The following is a 6000-nucleotide window of genomic DNA, read 5'->3' as shown; positions in this document are numbered from 1 at the left end:
AGGCTAAATCCTATCTATAATGAGGTCAATAGGATTACTCGTTCGAGGTAAATCCCGTCAGCAACAAATGCAGGACCTCATTCATTTCGGGAAATCACATATCCATCGAGTTTTCATTTACTCAAACAGAATTTGACATTTATCAGGCAATTGTTGGGTATGTGATCGATCTCATATATTTATGCATTTATGCAATTCAAATATTCACATTCAACTCAAGTATAAAAATAACATTTTTATCATTTATCACTTATCGGGTATTATCATTTATTTCAAACGCTTTCATTTATCATGCTTTAACAAATATGTGATCATTTAACATATTTATGACATTTATACAATTTACATACACAACATTCAATTCAAGCATATAAACATATACAGTTTAGTTATACGAACTTACCTCAATAAGTGTTCGTGTACATAAAGTCTACTAATCCGACATTTTCTCCTTTCTTCATTCTAACTCCATATTCGGTTTACCCCGATCTATACGAGTAAATTTAACATCAATTTAATGTGATTCATACTCAATTTAGTCCAATTTACACTTTAGGAAAATTACTATTTTGCCCCTAAACTTTTAATAAATGACGATTTAGTCCCTAGACTTTGAAAATAAAATTCATGCAATTTAATCCTTGTTCCGAGCCTAACCAAATTTTTAATATAATACTTAAAGCCCATATATTTCATAAAATTAGAAATTTTTAATGGATTTCTCATTTTTACAATTTAGTCGCTAAATCAAGTTTTCATCAAAATTCACTTTGTAAAAGTTGTTTATCTATCAACAGCCTTTCATTTTCTACCATAAGTTTCATAATTTCAGCATATTCATCCATGATAAAAATTCTATACTTTAATCTATTTTCAAATTAATCCCCAAAATAAATAGATTAAGTTGCCTCGATCTCAAAAATATAAAAATTACTAAAAACGGGGCTTCAATACTTACCTAATTTGACCAAGAAAGCTTGCTTTCTCTTTCCTAGGGTTTCCATGCAAAATATTTGGGGAAGATGATGATAAATGATAATATTTTCATCTTTTATTATTTATCACCTTTATTTTTTTATTCTTCCAATTTTGTCCTTTTCTTTAATTTTATTTTCCATGGATGAATCATCATCCTTAATGACTAAGCATTTTTAATGGTCTAATTACCATAAAGGGCCTCCAATTTAAAGTTCTATAGCTATTTAATCCCTTTAGCTATTAGAACTCAACTTTTGCACTTTGTGTAATTTGGTCCTTTATTGATTTAAGCATGTAATCGATAAGATTTGTTTATGAAATTTTCACACAACATTATTATCATATTATAGACCATAAAATAATATTAAAATAAGTTTTCTTTCTGGAATTGGATTTGTGGTCCCGAAACTACTGTTTCGATTTCTTTAAAAATGGGTTGTTACACGTAAGCTCGAGTCTGTATAGATGTATAGACTATGCATACAAGTTGAGTTTGTATAAAACTATACTTCTTCTATTTGAATTTGATTAGAACATGATTTTTCAACGATTAAATAGATGTAGTTGAAACTCCTCTTGTATCATTCATTTTTCAACTTTAGTGAATTTATTTTCCTCTACTAGTGGTTTTTTCCCTAAAAAGGTTTTCACGTAAAATCTATATTTTCTTTTCTTTTCTTATTGCTTTGCGATCATTCTGCCATCATTATTGATGTTTATTATAACAAATACATTTGACACATCATTAGGCTCATTTGGATAATTAATTTCATCGTTCTCATTGACATCATTATGCAAACTTTCATTTGATTGATCCAAATTTTCATAAAAAAACTACTTTTTGAAAAACAAATTTATCAATAGCATTTTTTTAAAAACAAATTTATCAATAGCACCTTACTGTGATTTTTTAACTCTTCAGCACGTTTTCTTTTTTTCCTTTTTTCATTTCCAGATAAATATTTTTTAGGCAACATTATATATAAAAGATAAATCAGATACTCAAGTAACACAAGAAAATAAAACAATAACACCTGATAGAAGAATTCCAAGTTGAATAGCTTTTACATTTGCTAATTCCAAAAGTCAAATTGAGTCACTGGAAATCTATAAATATAATTATAATAATCAATTACAATTAGACACTATAATTAACAATATCCAATTAGTTGTGAGGGAAATGCAACTAAAAAATTAAATGAGTAACAAAATAATTAAAATTTCAATTGCATAAAGTCAAAAAAAATGGTATGTAGTAGTATATTGTACTATGGTTCATCAAAAAAAGGAATTAGGGGGAGAAGCAAAATATAAGGATGACATAATGACTTTATTAGTTAAAACCCAAAGATGTCATCAAATTAAGAATGAAAAGATTACAAGAAAGAAGAGGAAGGGGGGATAATTATACCTGCAATAATGGTATATCCAACAGACCATAGACGGGAGGCTCTCAATTTCTAAGATATAAAGTAAAAATTAATAACTTCAATTGATTGATTTTGATGACTGATGAATGATGTATTAATAAAATGAATTTTGACCCTATTTAACTTGTAGAAAATTTCTCTACTTGCCATGGTTATGAAATAACAGAGACTGTTGAATGCTAGTAACCATTGATTATTTTGGGAAAAATTGAAATTCTCCATTAGTTTTAATGGTTGGAGTTGGAATTTGGGAACTACAGGAGGTTTGGAGAAGCCAAGAAGTTGGAGATGAAACATTTATGGCGAAGAATTGAAAGTCCCTTTTCTTTTCTTTTTTCCTGCCTATAATGAAACGTAGATTAGAAGACTTAAAAGCTGAAGATTTTTTTCCCACATTAAAAGCTGAAGAAATAAATTTTTTGAGCCCATTCTAGCCATGGGCCCTAGGCGGCCGCACTCCCAAACTACCCCCAAAGCCGAGCCTGAATATATATGGAACTTCTAGAGATTATTTTTCCTTTCTTTAATTTATTTGTTATATAAATTTTATAATTATTTTATTATTTTAAAATATATTATTTTAAATTTTAAACTTGCTACTTTATATTGGTTAAAGTTAAAAACTTAAAATTTAAAGTTTGATATAATAAAAAAAGCTAAATTTGATAGAAGAAATATAATTATATTTATTTAATATTATTCATGCACTAACAGATGCAAGCAGAATTGAACGAAATGAGCTAGTGTCTGGTATGAACTGAAATTTTAGTGCTGGTATGAGCTGAAATTTTCACAAGTAAAAAAAAGAGAATAACCATTCCAATTTATTATTGGAATGGTACGTATCGACTGGTGCAATCAAAACTGATGTGGGACTGACTAGTTTGGATAAAACTCTTTCAATATTATTTTATTCATTCACAAAATTCAAAATTCAATATTTTACTTAAAAAAAATTTAAACCCTTTACCATTTGATTCAATTTGTTAAATTTGAACACAAATTTTAAGCTTTAACTCTTATTGCATGTATTATAATTAAGAGGCACTATAGCAAAATTGACTTTTAGCGGCGTTTTTCTCACAAACGCCTCTAAAAGTCATGACCTTTAGCGGCGCTTCTCCCAAAAACGCCACTAAAGGTCATAAAATTTTAAAAAAATAAAATATTATAAAAGTCATGAAAAATATAAAAAATTTAAAATTCAATATAAATATATATCCCACCAAACAGAAAGTTTATCAATAACAATCAAATAAAATACCGCACTTATCATACTACACCAGAAATCTAACAAAATACAAATAGAACAAAATAAAGATAGAATGCACACTTTAAGATCAACAGTTAGCTCAAACAAGTCGTCACTATGCATGAATTCAGCTAATCCTAGACCATGCATCCAACAAAAACTCAAACCTGAGAAAAAAGAAACAAAAGTTAATAAATGACATACGAAGGCAAGAACCAACCAAAATAACAGAATCAGATTCCAATTACTATGAAAGTAGATAACTTATCTTAAGATAAGGTTCTTCTAAATTCAAAACCCTAAATCAGATTAATAATAAAATATGCAATTAACAAGTCAACATTAACGCCACATATAACATCAAATTGCACAACTTAATATACTTAATACATTAGCATAAATAACATCACATTGAACAATGAATTTAACAAATTCAAATAGATCAATTTTAAGCTCACTAATGGTTAATTTAGCATGTGAACAGCATATAAATGTTTTGCATTTACAGCATGGTTTAATCAACTTCAAGCAGGAAATTAAATACTGCAAATTTCCAGCATTCAAAATCATATATGGACAACATTAATATGACATTTTAGAGCATCTTAACGACACATTTGGAGATTTTGAAGAACCATTTGAACAACCACATTCGAACATCTTAAATACAACTAAATTTTGTCTTGTTTTGGACAACCTTATAGGTCAGCAAGGCATGTATTAAACCACACCTAACATGATTATTTCATCATGCTTTGAACAACAATAAACAACCATTAAGCATTATATTAAATCAACTCTTTAACACATTCGAGCAACATAAAATACATCATTCAAATATCATAAATCACAACTTTCAGACACCATAAATTGCAGCATTTAACACATAAAATGGTTTTCTCCTTATTAAACACTTATATGACCCTCAAAGCCTAAGTATGCACCTGTAAGCCAAAGTCAGGCCAGTAAGGAAATCACTTATACGACCCTCAAAGCCACATATGTCAAAGCACATTAACTGATCTCTTTGAATTATGATAAGGAAGGATAAATTTTTAATAATGCCACCATAAAGCAAGAATCAGAGTTTGTTTCAACAAAAGAAAAATAAAACATTGTTGCTAATAACCGAATAGAACAAAAAAAAAACGGACAATAAAACTGCACAGGCTCAGGAGCAATAGGGAATTAAAGGAACTAACCTCTATATCTAAGAATATCCTTTTGCTGAAAAGAATCTCAATTGTCTGCAATAAATGCATCACCAAATACATATATATGAGAAAATGAAAATAATATTCCATAGTTAACTCATATCAAGAAAAACTAGAGGTTTCACAATACAATGGCATGTTTCACAGTACATTTGCAAAAGGTAGAACAAAAACATACTGCACTACTATTGTTTAACGTTATATAGAAATTATTCTTTAGTTCTAATATCTAAAATTACAAGCACAAAAGGCAATATCAGGGTCTGATGAACAGTTAGATTTGAGAAATATTCATTGGTAATATCACTTAAATCTGTAATCAAACCAAATATATTTCTAAACCAACTAAAAAGGACTATAGAAGGACCAATACAGAATGAGAAAAACCACACCAAATATTTTGAGAAACTTGAATGAACAAATAACATTAAAAAATTTCTAATTAAGTAATGCTATGGCTAAAGACTTGATAAACTATGAAGTCGAAATAGATTCTAATTAAGTAATGCTAGTAAAATGGGAAAGCTCTCTTAAAGTAATCATCTAATAACTCCAATCATGCCCAAAACCTCAATTTTTGCATTAAGTGTATCATCAAAACAGTTTCATGCTATAGATAATGGAAAAAACACTCTTGGCAATCATCATAGAAGGACAAGTTTTCTCATCTCAAGAAAGTTGCATGAATGTGCTAATGGTATTAGGTCCCAAATATTTTAATAGTGAATTGATGGACCATAGATGAATTTATTTAGGCAAGTTGTAGAGTTGGTTCATCATCAAAAGTTGTAACACCCCTAACCCGGCCCAGACGTTAAGGCCGAATACGACGTGCCACTTTGAAGCGTTCAAAACATTTTATATTGTTGATCCAGAAAAACTTACTTAGTGTTTTAAAAGATAATTTCATTATAGGTTAAAATGAATGGAAGCTGGGCACCAGGTAGGTATCCATAACAGAGGAGGTGTGCCATGAAGGCTACTTAAGTACCAAGCTCTCCAATTGGATCCAATCCTAGACATGCCCACATCCATTGCCACACTTGGTTATAACAAGTTGAAATTTCTTTGAGTGATTATCTTTGGTAAATCGAATATTCGTGACGTCGTGTTATTTTAAAAAAAA

At 29.1% G+C, this 6000-nt stretch overlaps 1 long non-coding RNA gene across 1 annotated transcript; it reads right to left on the bottom strand.

Moving 5' to 3' along the window:
* Positions 1-3588: 3588 nt before the first annotated feature.
* Positions 3589-5282, bottom strand: LOC128286943 (uncharacterized). The gene is made up of 2 exons (XR_008277633.1): positions 4863-5282; positions 3589-3827 (listed from the first exon to the last, which is right to left on the bottom strand). It is a non-coding gene; the product is annotated as an uncharacterized LOC128286943 (long non-coding RNA).
* Positions 5283-6000: the final 718 nt, after the last annotated feature.

Source organism: Gossypium arboreum, chromosome 13, assembly GCF_025698485.1.
Source record: "Gossypium arboreum isolate Shixiya-1 chromosome 13, ASM2569848v2, whole genome shotgun sequence".
Classification (NCBI taxonomy): domain Eukaryota; kingdom Viridiplantae; phylum Streptophyta; class Magnoliopsida; order Malvales; family Malvaceae; genus Gossypium; species Gossypium arboreum.
Note: the sequence above shows the minus strand (reverse complement) of the source record. Positions and strands in the feature narration are given on the sequence as shown.